This window comes from Ostrea edulis, chromosome 8 (genome assembly GCF_947568905.1).
Source record: "Ostrea edulis chromosome 8, xbOstEdul1.1, whole genome shotgun sequence".
NCBI lineage: Eukaryota > Metazoa > Mollusca > Bivalvia > Ostreida > Ostreidae > Ostrea > Ostrea edulis.
In genome coordinates this window covers 49076910-49100116 of record NC_079171.1, presented here as the reverse complement: position 1 = coordinate 49100116, position 23207 = coordinate 49076910, and the positions used below count along the sequence as shown (strand labels likewise).

Genomic DNA, 23207 nt, shown 5'->3' with positions numbered 1-23207 from the left:
ATAACATATTTGAATATGAAGCAGACGAGGACGACTCAGTGGTATATTTTATTTCGAGTTCTCTGGGATATATTGAATCGACATAAGAATGAAAGTTATTATTGTTAATAGATAATACATCGTCGATTTATCATAATGTCGAATTGAAGGCCAGAGGAAGAGATTTTTCACTTCTGAAGATTTTTTTTTTGAATAAATTCTGCTTCATAGGAATATAAAAACAAGTCAGCTGACAAAGGAGCACAATTCGTGCCCACTGGGATTACAACATACTATTGGAAAACCTGATTGATTGATTGTACATTGTTTAACGTCCCTCTTGAGAATATTTCACTCATATGAAGACGTTGGTGATCACCAAAGACCACAAATATATCATCAATGAGAAACTCCAGCATATTGTTTACTTCAGACTACATGTGCATGGAATCAGAGAGGCATTGAACAAAGTAATCTTTTTGGATGACTGATCACTAGATAGGAATATTTGCGTTTTCCATTTTTGTTGAAGAAGCAACTGTCTATAATGTCAAAAAGTCTAGTCTTTAATTTATCGTGAGGAATGGTCTTGTAAAGAGTTGAAAATTCATACGAAATTCATTCATATTTTGATGGAAATCATTGAATTTCATTGGTCGTGATGTAATTTTATTTTTTAAGAGCTTGTCTACGAGAAAACCATGCAAAATGTGATGGAAGCATGGTTGTCAGATCAACAACATATTTTGAGTGCAATAAAGTACATCAATATAAAATACTTTGGGATGTTTTTTTCGGGGATGTAGTCATTGGATAGGGATTTGCAGACATGTTACTAAAATAGCACTGTTGTTCTGACAAAAGGGCAAAATTATGTATATTTTATCCTTTCTATTTAAAAATTCTGACAGGTTATTGAAAATGGATTTTTAAAAATTGACACAGTTTGTAAAACAACTGGATATACACATTCATATTGTTTAGTGGGACTCTAATATTTTACTTCCGTTTAAGTGGACAAAGGTCACAAATTTGGCACAATTTCAGATTTTGGCAAATTACTTTCGTCTGATAGAGAAGAAGTATATTTACGATATATCAAAAAGCTGTCTTTTGACTCTCGATTATAGTAAATATATTAATACTTCAAGTTGGGCATTTTCCTCTGCTTTTCTAGCGTTCATTCTGGTAACCACCTAAATATGTTTGCCATGAATGATCCCTGTTATCTTATTAAGTCGTATATAACTTGATGATTTCACATCAGATGACCAGAAGTATGTATTAATAATTCTTTGTTGTTATAGGTCTTGGTTGTCATGGTGACAAATTGCAAAAATTGAGAAAAAATATCGTTTTTTAATATGCATCGTATGAATAGTTGTATTTTAACGAAATTGATATATGTGTACTTTTAAAATGCATTTCTAAAAAAATAAATTTCATGTTAATTTATATTATGCTATAGAGAATTAAAGCAATTGGATCATATTTCTTCATATATTTGCTTTTACTATGGATACAATAAGGATAAATCTATTTTAAAATTTGACTGGTTATTGAAAACATTCTGAAATAATCAAACTCAATCGCAAATACTAAGCCATACAACGATGTACCTTTTGACCAGTTGTATGAAAGTCACAATATTGGTATTCTTAAACAAATATCATGGTTGCCATAGTAACATTTAGACCAATTTAAAGACTGACGTGGTTTAAATTCAAAGCTAAAACTTGTGTGAAGACAGTACCTAATAAATATCCAGAATATAAATATTTTCCTTGGGACAGTTAAAATTTCATATGCAGTTATCAGATATAATATATTAGATAACAAGAGGCCCATGGACCACATCGCTGACCTGAGTCACCTAGTCTCATATTTAAAGATTTTTCATATATATTCGCATGTAAAATTTTGATCCCTATTTTGGCTGCAACCTACTCCCGGGGATCATGTTTTTTTTTAAAAATTGAATCTGCATTATGTCAGGAAGCTTTCATGTAAATGTAAAAGTAAACTTTTCTGGCCCAGTGATTTTTCAGAAGACTTTTAATGATTTTCCTAATATATTTGTATGTAAATTTTGGTCCCCTACTGTGTCCCCATCTTACTAATTTTAATAATTTATTGAAAATCAACTTTGACAAGCATGTTACAAAACGGACATTTACACAAGCGCCATTGTCCTTATGAGGAACAACAACAAATGGTGTCCAGCAACTGTCGTAAACCATCACCAAGATCGTACACCCTAGACGACAATAGTGGACGAAAATTCCGCAGGATTTGAAAGCACATGCGTCCCACAAAAGCACAAATTGATGATGCAGAACCGTTGGACCCTATGTTATAGGAAGGTTCACCTACCGCTCAGTCAACCGAGGATGTTCCAGAACAGCAAAAGTGTTCAGCTTCCAACAGTCAGTGTGATAGCCCTGTCATAACCAGACCAGGCAGAGTAGTGAAATAGCCAGCAAGATTTAAGAATTGTGCATGATTTTTGTGTGGTGCTAAAGCAAAATATTGTAAATATGTGTAATTGTGATGTGTGAATATGTTCAATTTGTTTTATGCATTCATTCCAAGGAGGATCCACTCGAGGGATAACTATAATTTTGGACTTCGCTAAATTTTAATGCTTTCTGAAACACTGACTTAATAATCTAGTAATATTCCTAGTAATTTTACATATGTCTCGGTATTATTTTAAGCCTTATGCATTGATTGTATTTGTCGTTTATTTTAAAGAAAAAAAATATTTCAGAAAAAGGACGATGTCATATATGAATGATTTGTGGTACGATTTGTTTATTACTTTTTGTATCTTCATAACAAATGAGTTCTAACAAGAGGCACATGGGCCTAAAATCGTTCTTCTGATACATTGTAGAACAGGCAACAATTCTCACTAACCAAGATTCATCAATTAACAAGATTTTAAAGACCTATCACATGATAGTGTATGAAGGGGATGTCATACAGTACACTATTAGCCAAGATGCATCAACTTAATAAGTTTGATGGATCTAAGCCACTTAGTATCTGAAATATCTAAATAGAGCCATGAAATTGAAAAAGTACATCACAGTGACCTACTTTTTAATTGATACACTCCGAGGACTCAAGATACATCAACTGAAATAGGTTCATGATTCTAGGCCTCTTAGCATTTGATTTAGATATAGCTTTGAAGTTAAAAAAGTAGATCAATGTGACCTAATTTATAGTCTGCACACTCCGAAGACTCAAGATGCTTCAACTGACAACGTTTGGTGATGTTAAGTCAAATAGTACCTGAAAATGTAAATGTAACTGTCCAAAAGTAGGTTACGGTGACCTACATTTGGTCGACACACTCTGAAGACTCAAGATGCATCAACTGACAAGTCAAATAGTATTCAAATATAGCCGTCAAATTCAAAAGGAAGGCCACAGTGACCTACTTTTTGGTCGACACACACCAAAGACTCAAGATGCATCAATTGACAAAGTCTGATAATTAAAGTCAAATAGTATCTGAAATATTCAGATATAAACGTCAAATTCCAAAAGCAGGTCAGAGTGACTTACTTTTTGGTCGACACACTCTGAAGACTCAAGACCGATCAACTGACAAAGTTTGATGATTACAAGTCAAATAGTATCTGAAATATTCAAACATAGCCGTCAAAATCCAAAAATAGGTCACGGTGACCTACTTTTCATTCAACACACTCTGAAGATTCAACATGCATCAACTAACAAAGTTTGATAATTCTAAGTCAAATAGTATCTGAAATATTAAAATATAGCCGTCAAATTCCAAAAGTAGGTCACGGTGATCTACTTTTTGGTCAACAAACTATGAAGACTCAAGATGCATCAATGGACAAAGTTTGATAATCCTAGCTTTCATGTGAAATTTGAATGTCTGCAAAATTCAAAAAGTAAGTCACTGTGATCTACTTTTTTAATAAATATGCTTCGAGGCCTTTAGACGCATCAACTTACAATGTTTTTTATTCTAAACATTTCGGTATCTGAAATAACAACTTATAATGTATTCATAAATGATTAGTCATAAAATTCAGGAAGTAGGTCATGGTGACATACTTTTCACATGACGCACTTCAAGGTCGCATTACATCTATCCATCAACTGACAACTTTTGATGATCATAGGCTCAAACGTGTCCAAGATATGCATCAAAATTCATTTAATAACTATTGGGCATTGTTTTTTTTTTACAAAAAAAAAAAAACCACAACAACAACCAGATGTCTCCCCTTCATAGTTTGACTGTCTAATAACCGGAGCAAAATAATGAGTGGAAGCGTATTAATGTCTGCTTTCCAAGTAATGGGACAAAGTAAAAAATGTTGGTACTGTACATCTTGTCTTAAATCTGCCTTCGATGTTGTAAGTTTGAAAACCTAATGTGAAAGGGTTCTCGGGTTATGGTCTGGACTATACTTTGATATAAAAGAGTGACCTTGACAATGTCAGTAGGTCAAGGTAAAAAATGTTAGTGATGTGCACCCCCTCCTCAATATTGCCTTTCCATATTACAAGTTTGCAGTCTTGATGCCGAACAAATCTTAGTTATGAAATCATCAAGTTTTTTGTAAACATGACATTGAATGAAGAAATGGGTCAAGGTCAACATTTTTTGGTACAATACATCTTGTCTTAATGTTTGCTTTCCATGTTGTAAGTTTGAAATCCTAATGTCAAAGGGTTCTCAGGTTATAGTCTTGGCTATACTTTGATGTAAAAAAGTGACCTTGAATGAAGAAATGGATCAAGGTCAAAGACTTTTGTACAGTACATCTTGTCTTAATATCTGCTTTCTAAGTTGTAAGTTTGAAATCCTAATGTCAAATAGTTCTCATGTTATAGTCTTGATGTAAAAGAGTGACCTTGACACTGCAAATGGATGAAGGTCAAAAATGTGTGTGGTGTGCACCCCTCTTCCATATAACCTCTCCATATTCCAAGTTTAAAGTTTTAATGTCAATGTTGTGAAGTCAGCTTTTGGCCTGGACTATATTTTGACATAAAAAAATTGATCTTAACTTTATAGATGGATCAAGGTTAAAAATTTTGGAGCAATTTCCGCTTTCCTCATTCCCCCTTCTCATATTCTAAATTTGAAGTCTTAATGTCAGAGCGTTCTAAAGTTATGGTCAATTCAAATTTTTTGGTGCAGTAGACCTTGTATTTATGTCCTCTTGCCACGTTCCAAGTTTGAAATCGTAATATCAAAGGGTTCTCAGATATTGGCCTGGACCATATGTTGACGTAAAATATTGACCTTGACTTTATAAGTGGTTCAAGGTCAAAAGTGTTGGGGCGGACACCCCTCCTCCATACCATCTCTTTATGTTCCTAGTTTAAAGTCTTAAAGTCAAAGGGTTCTCTATTTAGGACCTGGACAGAATTTTGTTGAAGAAGAAGAATAAGAAGAAGAATAAAAACTAGATGCGATCTCGTTGCGAGTAACGGGTGGGTCCTCCGCCCTATTTTAGATGTGATGAGATAAGAATTTGACTGAGATTTTCGTTAATAAATAATGATACAAATATATTGTCTAGACGTACAATTTAGCTTCGGTAGTGTTTTACAAATATTGATCATTTAAGTGTTATCAATTAAAGACTCTCTGCCCCTCTCGGCCACTAATTAAAGGGGTCAGCCTTTTTTCGAAAAAAAAGCTAATAATGTTATTTAATGCGATACAAATTCGACTGATTAGGCGAGTCATGTCGCCTGGAGGCCTAAATTTGATATCATTCTAGATATATCTCCCAAAACTGAACAACTTTTGTTCTACATGTCTTATCAAAATTTTCTTGAGAAAAAAAATATTGATTGCGACATTTATCAGACTGTTAAGGCGACTCATAAGGCCCGTGGGACTTTTTCTTGATATCGTTTGAAAGATCTTGCAAAACTGAACAACTTTTGTTCTACATGTCTTATCAAAAGTTTCTCCAGAAAAAAGCTATTGATTGTGACACTAATCAAACTCTTCAGACGAGCCATGAGGTCCGTTCGCCTTTTTCATGATGTTGTTCGAAAGATCTAGCAAAACTGAACAACTTTTGTTCTGGATGTCTTATTAAAAGTTTCCTGACAAAAAATGTTATGAATTGCAACAATAACCCAACTGTTCAGGTGAGCCATGAGACCCGCAGGACTATTTCTTAACATCGTTAGTTAACGCTTGCGAAACTGAACAACTTTTGTTCTACATGTCTTATCAAAAGTTTCTCGAGAAAAAAGTTCTTCATCTTGCGATACAAATTCGACTGTTCAGGCGAGCCATGACGCCCGGAGGCCTATTTTTGATATCATTAGATAGATCTTGCAAAACTGAACAACTTGTATTCTAGATGTTTTATTAAAAGTTTCGTGAGAAAAAAGTTAATCATTGTAACATAAATTCAATGGTTCAGGCAAGGTAGAAACTTCAAATGGCAACGCATCAATCCTGAAAATTTGAAGCAAATCGATCCAACCATCTCCGAGAAATCTTCTGCACAAAATCGGTAAGGAGAAAAAAAAAAGAATAATAATAAGAAGAAGAAAATTGAAAAATCAACAATAGAATAATAGAAGGGTCTTCCGCTGAAGACAGAAGACCCTAATAATAACTAGATGCGATCTCGTAGAGAGCAATGAGTGGGTCTTCCGTCCAATTTTAGATGTGATGAGATAAGAATTTGACTGAGATTTTCGTTCATAAATAATGATACAAATATATTGTCTAGACGTACAGTTTAGTTTCGGTAATGTTTTACAAATATTGATCATTTAAAGACCCATCTTTAAGTTAACGCCCCCAAATTTTACCTGTGTCGCGATCAATGATAAGCCGCTGGTCAATCAAACTTTTAACAATAGAGCTTAGGTTGATTGACGTTTGCAGAGACCATGGTCTACAGCTACCCAAGGAAGATGTTTTGATAACAATCATGGCTAATGATGACCAGCAGTCTTCAGATCTCGAGGAAAGCCCCAGTATACCTGAGTTTTGATAGCATTGACTCGCACCTAGAATATTTTAATTTCTAACGTCCCCTATACAATGCAATTTATCATCGTATTTTCTCTCTCCATCTTTATACATGTATTATAGATTAAACAATCAGAAATCAAACAATAATAATAATAAAAAAAAACCCAAACAAACATAAGTTATTGGAATATTTTCTATTAATGATTTATTGTGACTTTATAATTATAAAAACATGAACAATTCTTTATTGACGCAGCACATCAACATGTATAATGGTTATATTGCCCATGCGTAAAACTGTTACAGTAGTGTAAAAAATGCTTCTGTTTGAAATTATCACGGCTTTATATTGAGAGAGAGAGAGAGAGAGAGAGAGAGAGAGAGAGAGAGAGAGAGAGAGAGAGAGAGAGTGTGTGTGAGATATTTCTATTTATAATTTATCGCGGTTTTATATTTATAAAGATAAAGAGAGAGAGTATTGAGCTATTTATAATTTATCACGGTTTTATGTTTATAAAGAGAGAGAGAGAGAGAGAGAGAGAGAGAGAGAGAGAGAGAGAGAGAGAGAGAGAGAGAGGAGGGGGGAAGACTTCGTGTCAGCTTCTGTTTGGGATACTACCATTACGCAAACACTACAGCTACAGAAACCCTACAGACGGCCCATATTGAGGGGTATCTTGACCATTCTTCATTTGGTTGTACATGTACACAGATCTACTTGAATTTATTCATTCTCTCGAAACATGGATATTTTACCTACTACACCCACGACACCGCGAACTCCCAGGACACCAGGAAGTGCCTGGAAACGCCGGGTAATATTATATATAGGAAAATATTTATATACGATATATAACAATTTAATTAGAAGTTTTAAAAAGCAAAGGTTTAGAAATGGGCTAAACCTGTCATTTGCAATACATAAATATGACCAAGTTTGAAGGTTTACGGGAAATAAAAATGCGGTATGCATGTCGGTAGAAATTTTAATTATTTTTGTTGTTGCACAAATCAAGACACTAAGCATAATTTGTAATAACCTGAGAAATTTCCTGTGTATATCATAAAAATATACACAACAACCGATCTCTTGGCCAGGTAAATTCCAGGTAAATAACATTGACGATGGATAAGCTCCTCCCACATTCAGTCATCCGTGGAGCAACCGTACGGTGTTTTTTTTTTGGGGTCTTTAAGTGTTATAAATTAAAGACACTCTGCCCCTCTCGGCCACTAATTAAAGGGGTCAGCCTTTTTTCAAGAAAAAGGTTAATACTGTTATTTACTGCAATACAAATTCGACTGATTAGGCGACTCATGTCGCCCGGAGGCCTATTTATTGATATCATTCTACATATATCTCGCAAAACTGAACAAATTTTGTTCTACATGTCTCATCAAAATTTTCTTGAGAAAAAAATTATTGATTACGACATTAATCAGACTGTTAAGGCGAGTCATACGGCCCGTGGACTTTTTTCTTGATATCGTTTGAAAGATCTTGCAAAATTGAACAACGTTTGTTCTACATGTCTTATCAAACGATTTTCCAGAAAAAAGTTAGTAATTGTGACACTAATCAAACTCTTCAGGCGAGCAATGAGGCCCGTTCGCCTTTTTCATGATGTTGTTCGAAAGGTCTTGCAAAACTGAACAACTTTTGTTCTAGATGTCTTATTAAAAGTTTCTTGACAAAAATGTTATAGATTGCAACAATAACGCAACTCTTCAGGTGAGCCATGAGACCCGCAGGCCTATTTCTTAACATCGTTAGTTAACGCTAGCGAAAATGAACAACTTTTGTTCTACATGTCTTGTTAAAAGTTCCTCAAGAAAAAAGTTACTCATCTTATTAATAGCGATACAACTTCGACTGTTCAAGCGAGCCATGACGCCCGGAGGCCTATTTTTTGATATCATTAGATAGATCTTGCAAAATTGAACAACTTTCATTCTACATGTTTTATCAAAAGTTTCGTGAGAAAAAAGTTAATCATTGTAACAGAAATTCAATGGTTCAGACGAGCCATGAGGCCCATGGCCCTATTTCTTGATATGGCACGAATGATCTCAATAAACTGTACAACTTTTGTTATATATATTCAAACAAAATATTTACGAGTAAAAAGTTCTGATTTAAAACGTGGAAAAACATTGGCCACTTTTTAAAACTCCATTTTCGACCCCTACCGAGCTTCCATACTCCGCACTTCCGGAAATTTTGAAAACCTAGGTGCACAACTACAACATGTCGTCTAACATCACTGAAAATTTCAGCACTCTAGCTTATGTCGTTTTTGAGTTTTTGTCCGGACAAAATGGTCATCTGAAAATCGATAAAAGGAGGATAACTTCCAACCGGAAGTGATTTTTCAAAAATTGAAAGGGCGGTACAAACTTCAAATGGCAACGCATCAACCCTGAAAATTTGAAGCAAATCGATCCAGCCATCTCAGAAATCTTCTGCACAAAATCGGTAAGGAGAAAAAATAATAATAACGAGCTATAACTTTGTTGAGATGCCAACACAAATGCCTCCGAACACCTCCTCATGTCAGAAATGGTTTTTTATGCCAGATATGCACTCAGGATCCTCCATAAACCCCAGAAACTAAATTTGGTTGAAATCCGACGGACTTGTTGTTTTTTTTGCCCCATTTTCTTCAATGGCGGCCATTTTGAAACATTTGAAAATTGATTGGAAGAAAATTCTGATGCTAGAAATGAACTGTGGACCCTCCATTAACCCCAGAACCCAAATCTTGTAGATATTTTAACACTTTAAAATATTTCGGTATATGGCGGCCATTTTCAAAATGGCGGCTTAAAAAAAATTTTTGATGGTGAAAATGAACTTGGGGTCACTAAATTACCCTAAAAATAGAATTTGGTTGAAATCCGACAACCTTGAATTTTTGACGTTTTTGGCCGCCATCTTGAAACGGCGGCCATTTTGAAAATTTGAAAAGTTGAATGCATCCCTCCTAATGACCCCCTATCAGCTCACAAAGTTTGAAGTGGATCTGTCGAAGCACTTTCATATAATCGGTCGGACAAATTTCTCACTAAAGAAGAGGAAAAATAAGAAGAAAAGAATAAAAACTAGATGCGATCTCGTTGCGAGCAACGAGTGGGTCTTCCATCCAATTTTAGATGTGATGAGATAAGAATTTGACTGGGATTTTCGTTCATAAATAATGATACAAATATATTGTCTAGACGTACAATTTAGCTTCGGTAATGTTTTACAAATATTGATCATTTAAGTGTTATAAATTAAAGAATCTCTGCGGTTCTCGGCCACTAGTTAAAGGGGTCAGCCTTTTTTTTCGACAAAAAAGTTAATAATGTTATTTACTGCGATACAAATTCGACTGATCAGGCGAGTCATGTCGTCCGGAGGCCTATTTTTTTTAAAAATATCATTCTAGATATATCTCGCAAAACTGAACAAATTTTGTTCTACATGTGTTATTAAAATTTTCTTGAGAAAAAAGTTATTTATTGTGACATTTATCAGGCTGTTAAGGCGAGTCATAAGGCCCGTGGGCCTCTTTTTTGATATAATTTGAAAAATCTTGCAAACCTGAACAACTTTTGGTCTACATGTCTTATCAAAAGTTTTTCGAGAAAAAAAGTTATTGATTGTGACACTAATCAAACTGTTCAGGCGAGCCATGAGGCCTGTTCGCCTTTTTCATGATGTTGTTCGAAAGATCTTGCAAAACTGAACAACTTTTGTTCTAGATGTCTTATTAAAAGTTTCTTGACAAAAATGTTATAGCTTGCAACAATAACCCAACTGTTCAGGTGAGCCATGAGACTCGCAGGCCTATTTCATAACATCGTTAGGTTAACACTTGCGAAACTGAACAACTTTTGTTCTACATGTCTTATAAAAAGTTTCTCCAGAAAAAAGTTATCGATTGTGACACTAAGCAAACTCTTCAGGCGAGCCATGAGGCCCGTTGGCCTTTTTTATAATGTTGTTCGAAAGATCTTGCAAATCTGAACAACTTTTGTTTTAGATGTCTTATTAAAAGTTTCTTGACAAAAATTTTATAGATTGCAACAATAACCCAACTGTCCAGGTGAGCCAGGAGACCTGCAGGCCTATTTCTTAACATCGTTAGTTAATGCTTGCGAAACTGAACAACTTTTGTTCTACATGTCTTGTCAAAAGTTTCTCGAGAAAAAAGTTATTAATGCTATTAATTGTGTTACAAATTCGACTGTTCAGGCGAGCTATGATGCCCGGAGGCCTTTTTGTAAATATCATTAGATAGATCTTGCAAAATTGAACAACTTTTATTCTACATGTCTTATCAAAAGTTTCGTGAGACAAAAGTTAATCATTGTAACAGAAATTCAATGGTTCAGGCGAGCCATGAGGCCCATGGACCCATTTCTTGATATGGCACGAAAGATCTCAATAAACTGTACAACTTTTGTTTTATATGTCTAAACAAAATATTTACGAGTAAAAAGTTATGATTTAAAACGTGGAAAAAACTTGTACATTTTTTAAAACTCCATTTTCGACCCCTACCGAGCTTCCATACTCGACACTTCCGGAAATTTTGAAAACCCAGGTGCACAACTACAACATGTCGTCTAACATCACTGAAAATTTCAGCACTCTAGCTTATGTCGTTTTTGAGTTTTTGTCTGGACAAAATGGTCATCTGAAAATCGATAAAAGGGGAATAACTTCCAACCGGAAGCGATTTTTCAAAAATTGAAATGGCGGTATAAACTTCTAATGGCAACGCATCAACCCTGAAAATTTGAAGCAAATCGATCCAGCCATCTCCGAGAAATCTTCTGCACAAAATCGGTAAGGAGAAAAAAAAAGAATAATAATAATAATAATAAAAAGAAAAGTGAAAAATCAACAATAGAATAATAGAAGGGTCTTCCGCTGAAGACGGAAGACCCTAATAAGAAAAGTGAAAAATCAACAATAGAATAATAGAAGGGTCTTCCGCTGAAGACGGAAGACCCTAATAAGAATAATAAGAAACGGAGCAAAAACAATATGTCTCCGACACTTTGTGTTCGGAGACATAATTAGAAACGGAGCAAAAACAATATGTCTCCGACACTTTGTGTTCGGAAACATAATAAGAATAATAAGAAACGGAGCAAAAACAATATGTATCCGACACTTTGTGTTCGGTGACATAATAATAATAAGAAAAGTGAAAAATCAACAATAGAATAATAGAAGGGTCTTCCGCTGAAGACGGAAGATCCTAATAATAAGAAGAAGAAAAGTGAAAAATCAACAATAGAATAATAGAAGGATCTTCCGCTGAAGACGGAAGACCCTAATAATAAGAAACAGAGTAAAAACAATATGTTTTCAAACTTTGTTTGGGGAACATGAATATGAAATTTGTTCTTCTTAATAACGAGGCAGAACAATATTCGTACTTCTCCATGTAGTCCACTATCAAATCTGCAGCTTTTCCTGAGCCTTTAATTATGATCACCGGAAGTTTCTGTTCCAGTGCTTCAGATACGTGTGCAATGGTTTCGATATCGCCTTCACATACAATGATTGCAATTGGAACTGGCATTCCTGAATATATATATGTATATATATGTACATATCGGTGAACACGTTTAGTAGTTATTACCCTAAGGCAGATATCAAAGGCCAGGTAATGTTCATAAACTTCATTGGTTGTGTTCCGTGAAGTTGCTTTCGGTTACTTTTTATCGCTTTGGTCATTGGGTTTTACCTTGAAAATTGAGCACTCTTTTTCTGGTTGTGAGAGAGAACATACTTAATAGTAACTTGATATTGAAAACTTGGACTAAGACCTTCAACAAAGACTTCTTTCTTTTCTCGTAAGTACTTCATTACCAATTATCATAATTCGTAAATGTCAATTAATATATCCAGTCTAAATATATTTGCAAATTTAATAATATTCCTGAAAGAAAGGCTAGGTACAGAATGATAGTTTTGCTTAAACCTCATTGATTGCATAGGTCAATTGCATATATGTAGAGTAAATTGGTGAATTTATCAAGTTACACTTTATTTCATAATCAGAATACTTGCTTAATTTGTTGAGAGTGAGCAGTTGAGTTGGACTTTAATAGATACTATTTCAGACTATCGTATGTAAATTTCAGAGGCAATATTCATATCAAAATAACTAGATATGCAGTGTACATGTATATCGAAGCCTCATCCCATAGAATAGTAAATACATTATCTAAGTTTCAATGAAAATATATTTTTTTATGATTATTCATGGGATAAAATATGTTCATACCAGTCTATGCAACTTAAAGATTTATCTCCCTTGATTGTGATTTTGAGATAATTAATAAATTATCTTGATGGAAAATGCATTCATAAATCAAATAAATAATATTCTCAATTTTTAAGTAATATATTGAGATGTTATATCATTATTTCACATGATGATTTTTAACATACATCTTAAAACGAATGTATACGTTACTCACTGAAATGCATGTCTTCACTGAAAAATGATACTTCTTGTTCAGAGACAAACTTTTCAAACTTCAGCAAAAAATCATCTCCTTCCCTCTGAGCTTCATTGAATTCCAGTGGCGATATATTTTTAATCGTCTGAAATGTTTAATGAAGGTTTAACAATATCAAAAGGTGGCAGGGACTCCTATATCAACATAACTGCCCTGGGTGAAGAAATATTTAGTTTAGGTGAGGTATAAAGACAAACTTGTCCCTATTCACTTTCAATTTACCTTTCCGTATTTATTACCTGATTCGCCGCAATGCTGATGAGTTTCACATGTCGCTCAACATGATTGATTGATGTCTTGATGTTTGTAGCACTATCACCATCCTTCTTCATAGATTTGCCACCAAATTCCATGACCCCATAATTACTATAAGCATCTCGTATAATATCGGAGACTCCATCATCATGACCTCGGTACAATATCCAAGACTCTGTAACATATATGCAGACCCTTTATTTCACCTTAAAAGCTTTCACATTCTACAATACTAAGAGATCCGGAAAAAAATATATCATTATTATATACTTTCAATTGCATCTCGTCTTTTTTCTTTAAAAGTTTGCGGGTATCTATTACACGATATATGCTCGGAAACATTCCGGCCCGCAAACATTACGTCACAACCCATACACAAACCGTTCTTTTTATCACGCCCATAGATTACTACGGGGTTAATTTTCAAACTGTTCGTGTTTTTCATCTTTTACTCAGTTAAACCAATAACAAATGTTAATTATTGTTAGTTTCTAGATGAAATTGAAAATTTATAATAAAAAGGTTAAAGACTTTGTATGGGAAAAATATGATGACCTCGTTTGGGAAAATATGACGATTATGTTTTTTGTCACGAGATGGATGAACAGGGCTAAATACACACCCCTTTGTACTTCGTGATCAAACCTTAACTTGACGGTACAAACATTCTCTATCAACTAAGGACATGTTTTTCGACCAGGCACAACATGTAATTTGGTACCGATGCAATTTACTCTGCAACTTATGCAGAAAAGGCTTTTTGTCATCCACTTAGCACATTTATTCACAGGTCATTTGTGAATATGCTATTGCACTGGTTCTTTCCCGATTGTTTGGTATTTGTCTCTTTCGACACATTTCTCATTTTCATTGCATTCTTTGGATTTCACACCACATATACAAAGGCTGTTCGATATGTAATTTGTATTGCACGATATCTCAAAAGCATTCGACTCAAATAGTGACATTAACATTACATCCCTTCAAAGTATTATCCGAGGTTTGAACTAAATAATTTCAATCTCTGAATCCATTTCTGAAATGCGTCACGGTACGTTGATTTAGGTAGACCTCTGAAGCACTGACTCATGGTTGAGCCAAGGGTTGTTGAGAATTGTAACGACGACTAGATAAGAACATTTTAAGTTTTGGAAAAAGTCGCATATGGGTAGATCTGGAGAGTATGATGGGTGTGGCAAGACGGTAACCTTGGTCTCCGACTTCAAAATGTGCTTCACAAGCTCAGATGTATGCGATGGAGCATTATCATGAAGTAGACGAACATGCGTAAATCATGAGACCGGGCATCGTTTATGATAACGTTTCTTGAGTTTTTTAATATAACATCTCGGTAATACCGACCTGTAACACTTTTGGCCTTTGACACCGGAATTTGTACGGCTATACCATCACATGAGAAGAATATGTAATAAAGAATGTTCTTTGTGTTTATGGTCCCTTTGGCAACCACAGGCCTTATACCGTATTTAGTTAGTCATATTTTGTTTCCATTTTTTCTTACTGGTTCGAAATAGTGAACCCATGTTTCGTCCCCAGTAACAGTGTTTGCAAATTGTCTTTGTTTTGAGAAACATTTTGGTACCTAGCATTACATATAAATTCAACTGTTTAGTTTTAAAAAAAATTACAACACCCCTAAATTTTGGACATGTTTTAAGGTTTTCAGTTATAATTGTTTTTTTTTTTTTTTATTTCATATCTAAAATCTTAAAATATTTGAGTAAAAAGCCTGATTATAAATTGTGTATGTCTGGTTTACAAATGAAGAAAAAAAGCAAGTTGATAAGGGGAACGATTACTTTTCATATATATCAATTTGAAAATAACCCCTATGTTTTATAACACCCCTGACATGTTTTGGTAGTCATATATATATAAAACAATAAACAACAATATAACAAAAACTCTAGCTGTCATTTTTTTAAATGTTAAGACTTGCTATATTTCTTTGAAAAAAGTTGATATTTGTGTGAAAAGTTGTCATGTGAAAAATTGCAGTCTAATTTTTATGAAATTTTCGTCCAATGCTGCCTAAATAAATGTCAGTTTTATTAGAAGAAACACCTAATTTTATCTGAAATTACATTTCTCTCAAAATCAGTCTTTAAAACAAATTATTCGTTGTAAAAGTCAGATGAATAGAAATGTGCTCTAGTCAAGTTTATGCTTTTGAAAATAGTCTTTTTCTAATCAAAGTTGTCACACTCCTGACCCGATTATGAAAAACTTCATTGTCTAATTAAGTAATCTTAAGTATTTGATTTTCTTAAAGATTAATGATTTTCTTTTGAATTTTATAAAGTCATATATAGTGTACATGTATAATATTATTGTCAACCATAAACAAAGTTGATATATTTAAAAAAAAACCAGTTCTTTATAAAAAGAAAACTATCTGAACATTAGCCTATGTTAAGCAGAATTAGAAAAAAAAAAATAAGGGAACTATGCTACAACTGATCTTTGTTTTAGTAAAACATACTGCAGTATATTCGATCCCTGTTGTCTTATATACCCATCTGTCACACTCCTGACATTTTCAAGACAATGAACAATTGTAATGTCCAACAATAAAAACTCAACAAACATATAATAATATCTAATTTATCTTAATTCCCAGGGTGGAAATGGTCATTGTGCTTCTTAATTTCATATAGACGTTTAAAAATATATATTTGATAATGAATTAACTTGATAGAGACTGCTGCGTAGTATCCAACTTATTTGGTGCATAATTGAATAGTTGAAAAAAATACCATCGGTTACAGCTTCTATTGCTTTAAGAAAAACTACAAACATTGTGTTTGTGTTCAAATAAAACACACTGTATGATTTTACAGACTAATACATTATTTTGAATGAACATGATGGGATTGTGTTATAAGTATTACACTCCTGACATTTATAAATTTGATTTCAGTAGCTATGATATTTGATATACCATAGCTATTTCACAATTCCTTCTTCCGCTGGATCTGGAACGTTTGTAAAATAGGAAAATAAGTTTATTATTTAGGCATCAAAATAAATGCTAAATGTTTAAATGTCATTTGTCACACTCCTGACAGTTTTGGGTGCCTTTTATAAGGTAAGCAGCATTTAAATTTCTTATTTTCTTTTAGTTCACTAAAACATAAATTGTATTACTAATATATTTGCACAACATTTAAGAATTTATTTTGGTCAATTTAAACTTCCAAATTTCATATATGTAACTACAAATTAAAATATATGTAATTTTGCAGCTTTAATTTGTTTACAGGTACCTTTTTTCAAAATATTTGTATAATTCGTCATATCATACAGTCAAGACAATTTATTATTTTTCTGAAAGAATCAGTTAAACGGAGTTATCTGTAGTCAAAATCAGTGTGCCAAGAATAAATAATATCCTAATCTATATACTACATGTACATACACTATATTATGTACATTAAAATGATATACAGCATGATGTTAATGATTTGAAGATGATTGAATGGACAGTATGATGCTGATTAAATCTTAAACCGGAATTATATAATGCAGTTAGTTTAGGCACTAATATCTTAACGACAAAGTTTCTCTCTCTCTCTCTCTCTATCTCTCTCTCTCTCTCTCTCTCTCTCTCTCTCTCTCTCTCTCTCTCTCTCTCTCTCTCTCTCTCTCTCTCTCAAATAATGTGCACGCAGTTGCATATTTGCGTATAGGCAGCTTCGCGCCGGCAGAGTATTCTATGTCTCTGTTATAAGATAAAATATGAAAAACGCCACATATTTTTGTATCCGTTGAAGAGATCATACAACTTGTTTATAAAAACAAAAAAGGCAATTAATTGCACTTTTTATTAGAAGAGAAGTCTTTATACCCTTTTTCATTCCATATATATTGCATTAAATGGTCAATGCTGAGTGATTCATGTGATTCTTCCTTTCCTCTACATTAAAACTAACCTAATTACCGACAACCAAAACTGGAGTTTCCAATAACATTGACAACAATCAACGGGTTTCTGATAACGAATTAAAATCAAAGATGTTGCTTATAGATTAACAAAGGTTTTTTTTTCAATTACACTGACCATATGTTATGTATTTGACAGTAAGTAATGGTTGATGCATTGCAGAAAATGTCGGGTTGCATTTGCTTACAATAAAAACTGTGACCTAAATGCCTCACAAAATTGGTAAATTCTACTTTTGTAAACTTCCTATTCTTCTACATCAACACTATATAATACATCCGCGCATTTTTCTTGAATTTTGATATTCACGGTTTAACGCAAACCGGTTGCCATGTCCCAAATGAACGACAATCAAAATGATTTTAAGCAAATTAACTTATCAGTCAGAAACCACTTTCAACTGAATGTCCGATAAAAACCGAATAGCCGATAACACGTTCACTTTCAAGTGCTCTTTAAGGACGTATATGTGGCCTATTGTTTAGAACGCATTAAAATAACTTCACAGTGAATCAAGAATCTTAATTTTCTTAATTGTTCATCATTAATCATGAAATGAAACTTTTACTACACGAAATTGTATTATTTACCCCCTCCGCTTTTAGCTGCCTCAATCAATGCTGTCTGGAACACTGTTTTGGCCCAGGGTCTTGGAACAAAGCTGTCTGAATCACCAATGACGGAAAACACCATGGTCGGGGTACTGTTAACATTTTTCTTAATGCTCTCCCAGGAACATCTCACGTCCGACATCTATACATGCAATCATAGCTAATGTATCGTTTATTAAATGCAATGAAATATAAACTCGTGATTTACTTATGTAAAATACAATCTCGTTTCATGGGGTAGATTCAGAACAGTTAGGGAATATAAAGTCAGAAAGTTAAGGTTGTGACATTGAGCATGATAAAGAATTATCTTATAATTTCATGCATTATCTCCTTTTTCCTTAGTATACAACATTTAATACATTGTGCATGGCTCAAAGCTTATTTGCAAAACAAATTATATATCTTAGCAATAAAATTACTGAAAATCTTATACTTTTTCACATACTTCCAGTATTATTCGTAACTAGCAATGACGAATCCAACGACAGGAACACACTACCACTCCCTCCCCAATATGATATAGACATGTCCAAAAAGCATGTAAGATTTACTTTGCCAAACCTCAATAATTCGAGGGTACCCCTCCGTTTTTTCCTTGATTCACCAAGGATCCCAAGGCAGCCCCCATACATCCAGCCTTGACTGCATCCTTTCGTTCAGAAATATCAAAATGCGACACTGATTAAACACAAGGTTGATATATTAAGCGAGAGAAATTTTAAATGTGCCAATCACAATAGGCGCATAGAAGACATAGATATAATGTTCGTGGAGGGGGAGACTTCACGCCGTTGCATTTACCCGTAACGTTATTCTTGCAATTTTTTTCTTGTTCTATAGTTTGTGAATCCTATCGTATCGGTTTTTGCGTTTTTCAGGTATATTGCGTTTTACGTGTATCAGGTCGTGACAGGTCGTCCCGAAAATTAGACAGTCTATTTGTTCGTGTCTTTTGTAATTTATCAACTCCTTTATGCTGGTACTAGGCTCAAAGTGATGTGAACGTTATCACTTCCTTACAACAGATCTAAATTCAGCGCTAGCAACATATAGTTCGTAAAACGTTTAAGAATTGCACGTTTAAATGCATAATTTATGCAAACATTATTTTAGGCAGTTTTTTGTCCCGCCCTTAAGGCCCCAGGGGTGCCGGAGTCCTGTAATTTACAATGTTTGCCTTCCTTGTCCCATAGATGCTCCATACCAAATTTGAAAATAATTGCATTGGTAGTTATCAAGAAGTTTAAAATGTTCTATTGTTAACGCACGACGGACGACGACAACGAATTGCAATAGGACAACTAATAAAATCAAATATTCCAACGCTTGATATGTCGTATGCACATACCTTTTAGTTTTTGGTTGTTGTTTTTCTCTTCACAGTTCACCTCTAGGACTCTTCACGTCTTGTCCTAGTGCAAAAATATAAATCCACCAATTTGTATATTAAAATCCTTTAAAGTATACAGATCATACTTGTATATGTTTTCGTCTGATAATTGGTTTATGGACCGAAGTTTCAAACTCTCTGTCCATCATTCATATTCCATAAAACGTATAGAGGAAATGCCTATTGAATGACTGAAAATTCAACAAATGTACTTAAAATATACCAACGTGAAATACATGTTTAAAGCATTTCACTTCTTATCATATCCAACATTTGAAGGACCCGTGTCTGTCCCCGTTTTCAATTTTATTTTATTTGCTTTATGCCCCGTCTTGATTTATTACTCATATTGAAGCATCACCAACTGTACGTGAAGTACCACAGTTCTAAACCTATACTTAATGCTTACATTCGTAGCAGTGAGAGGCCAAACTAACCTACTAATGTCCTTTTCGACACGGCACGTCGATCGGTTTCTTAAGGACACATCTGAGAGCATCTACATACCGAATGTTTGACGTAAGGCAGATCACAATCTATGTTTGACGTTTTAGGTTTGGAGAATTGATATTCGATCACGAAGCGAATGCTCTACCACTGAGCGAACGACTGGTTGGTTGTACATGTATACTGTTTAACATTCTGTTCGATAAGCTTTCATTCACATGGAGACGTCAATATACATGATGGAAGGCTGCCAAAATTAGGCCCATGCTCCTAACTTCTGGCCTTTGAGCAGAAGGGATATTCATTTTGTCACATATGCTGTGACACGGAACTTGAGATTTTGCGGTTTCATGCGAAGGACCGTCCCATTCAGTCGATTCTTACAACAAACCAAAGGAACTGAGGACCTATTCTGAGCTTAAAAGAAGTACGACTTTGTCTACATAACGTGCATAATCAGCAACCATAAGGTTATTTTTTTTTATACATTATGTCCCCTGTTAAAAACAAGGATAACGCATATTTCAGGTTGCCTCATATATGAATATAGGATTTGGAATCAAACCACCTGATAGATTTTTATTTCGTAATGACGAAACATTAGTAAATATAGCAATGACAGGTATAAAACGAATTCGTAAACATTTATGTCCATTCTACCTATCCACATTCAAATCTTTTGTAAATCTGATACTTTTAAGACCAATTATTTAAATTAAAAGGCCCAATCTGTTTTAAAGGATAAAAATAGCGTATTTTCATAAGCAGGAATATTAAGGGATTCATTATAGATCATAAAGCAAGCTTTGTTAAAACTCAGTCAACAGATAAGTCGGTCCTCGCACGGTTATTGTCATTCAGTAATTTGATGTCAAAGGCACACTTTTTAATTTTTTTAATAACGTTAAGCATATGATTAGCATTCTTTGTGTTGCTAAGCAGCACTGCTTGTAATAATTCCAACAACTTCTTGTGCATCAATATCAAGCATAAACAAAAGCAATAACAAAACTATGCAACTCTTCGAAAACTTGTTTGTAACAAAAGATTAATATATTCAGTTAAACCAATATCCACTTCGTTATTCAGCTTACAGAAAAGGACAATCTCTATTTCTGTGCAAACATTAAATTTACCTAAAATTTGTTCAAATTGGCATGTTTGAAACACTGATGTATTAGCGCGATAAAACACACCGGCTTACTAAGTTATCCGACCAATGTAAATCCGTTTCAGCTTATGTATGCTATGGAAAATAAGTATTACAATGAAACGATCATTTGCTTCATTACGTTTTTTTTTTTTTTATTTCTATTTTTTGATCGGCGTGTATTACTTGGTAATCAAAAAATGTTTTGCAAAATATATACAAAAGAATGTTGTGGTCAACATATATTTAGATAAAGAAATTTGACAAATGGTTCTCTATGCACCATAGCTATCATCTAAATATCATTTCAGCAGCAAAAAGCTCACAATTCTGGCTAAAATGTCAAGAAATTAAGATATTAACAGATGGAATTAGAATTCACTGCCAAAAAAGGTTCTAAATGCACGTACTATTTTATATAATCGCTTGTTGAATACATGTAAACACTTATTCCTGAACAAAGGCACGATTTTCGATTCCGTTGCTAGTCTATGTTGTATGCACCACTGACAGGTTTTGTCTACCGCGACAAGTGATTTGTTATGAACTCAGTTTTTGTTTAAAATATACTAAAATAGTTCTGGCGTATGATCCGTTTAATTCTGCACAGAGACTACCTCACTCAATGCGAACGCACAGCCAGTTTTGTTGTTTTGTTGTTGTTTTCATTGTTACGTATAGGTATTCCTACGCGTCATTTCAAAAAGATTAATTAAAGCTTTTTGATGAAACTATTTAATTTTCTGTCTTAATTATATAATTAAAAAAAAAGAAATAATTCTTTATTTGATGCATGTATCAAACGAAAAATTGGACGGGAAACTTTTTTCATCAAGGCGCTACGCGCATCGATGAAGTTTTTAGTCCAATTTTTCGTTTGATACATGCATCAAATAAAGAATCAAAAGTTTCATTCCTTAAATGAGTTTTATGTTATGGGAAATATCGACACTGCAAATACATACATGCTTCCAACTTGGATGTTATTATATAGTGTACACTACTTTTCATATTGATTTATTTTTTTCATTTGTTTTTCTTCTGGGTAAGGTCGTTTCTGAACAAGATATTTGAAAAAAGAAACATTTCTAAGATACAAGTGTAAAACATATTTTTGAACCTTAATATCAAACAATCAATGACATTTGGGCTCTAAAATATCTTATTTGAAAACAAAACACCATTTTTATCATTCCGGAAGAAATCACAAGAAAACCATACACAAACTACTGATCGAAATTCCTCGAGAACAATTAGAAGGCTTTTCACCTTTTAAAGTTTAAAAAAAAGATTAGAATCTTTTAGTGATGTAAGAAACTCTAAAAATTGAAATGTAGTATTTTGTTAAGGAGGCTTGATTTCTTTTAAACTGGTAACCTCAGAATTTCTTTTTTAAAATCTACAAAGAGCCTCGAAAACTACCGATTACCTTGACATTTGACCTTGACCTAAAATCGAGGTCAACGATTTAAGAGCGAAAGTTGAAACCATCCCTGATTATCTTACATAGCATCAAATATAGTAAAGTTGAACATTATAAAGCAGTATAGGGGCAGAAAATGTGTCGAATAGGATCTAAAGGTCATGGAAGGGCCAAATAATATTTATTGTATTTGAAAATATTCTAAAAGACCGATTACTTTAAAAATTGATAAGATTTCATTTTCTTGATGATCTTGACCTTGATTTAAAGGTCATGGGTCATTGGGCTTAATGTAAGTGGTCCCATGTCTTTATCTATATCAAAGCAAAAGCTTTAGGCTTAAATGATGATATTAAAGAATTTCAGGGGCAATAACTACAATAAAGGGTACTCGAATACCATTGATTAACCTTTCTCTGCAAGGATGTTTAATTTGAATTCATCATGGAAG

At 33.7% G+C, this 23207-nt stretch overlaps 1 pseudogene; it reads right to left on the bottom strand.

The window, feature by feature from the left end:
* The window catches only part of LOC130049155 (transient receptor potential cation channel subfamily M member 2-like), a 54349-nt pseudogene extending 32457 nt beyond the window's left edge, over positions 1-21892 (bottom strand).
* Positions 21893-23207: the final 1315 nt, after the last annotated feature.